The sequence below is a fragment of the Apis dorsata genome, unplaced genomic scaffold (assembly GCF_000469605.1).
Source record: "Apis dorsata unplaced genomic scaffold, Apis dorsata 1.3 scaffold_139, whole genome shotgun sequence".
NCBI classification, from domain to species: domain Eukaryota; kingdom Metazoa; phylum Arthropoda; class Insecta; order Hymenoptera; family Apidae; genus Apis; species Apis dorsata.
The window spans coordinates 232223-232593 of NW_006263431.1; positions in this window are offsets into that span (position 1 = coordinate 232223).

A 371-nucleotide genomic window follows, 5' to 3' on the forward strand; every position below is an offset into this window, starting at 1 on the left:
AATATTCTCGAAAGAGATATTTGTCATTGAAAAATCGTAAAAATTATCTTATAGTAATCTTATGAGGCCATCGAACGCAGGTCTAAGTCTGGAATTAAAGGGTTAATAATATTCTCGAAAGAAGAAAAGAATGTCATTTAATTAATAATTAATAATATTCTCGAAAGAAATATTTGTCATTGAAAATTAATTAAAAATTATGGTAATCTTATGAGGACATCGAACACGGGTCTAAGTCTGGAGTGCAAAGAATTAATAATATTCTCGAAAGATCGCGTGTAATTTAATTAATAATTGATAATATTAAAAAGTCTGGAGTTAAAGGGTTAATAATATTCTCGAAAGAAGCCAAGAATGTCATTTAATTAATA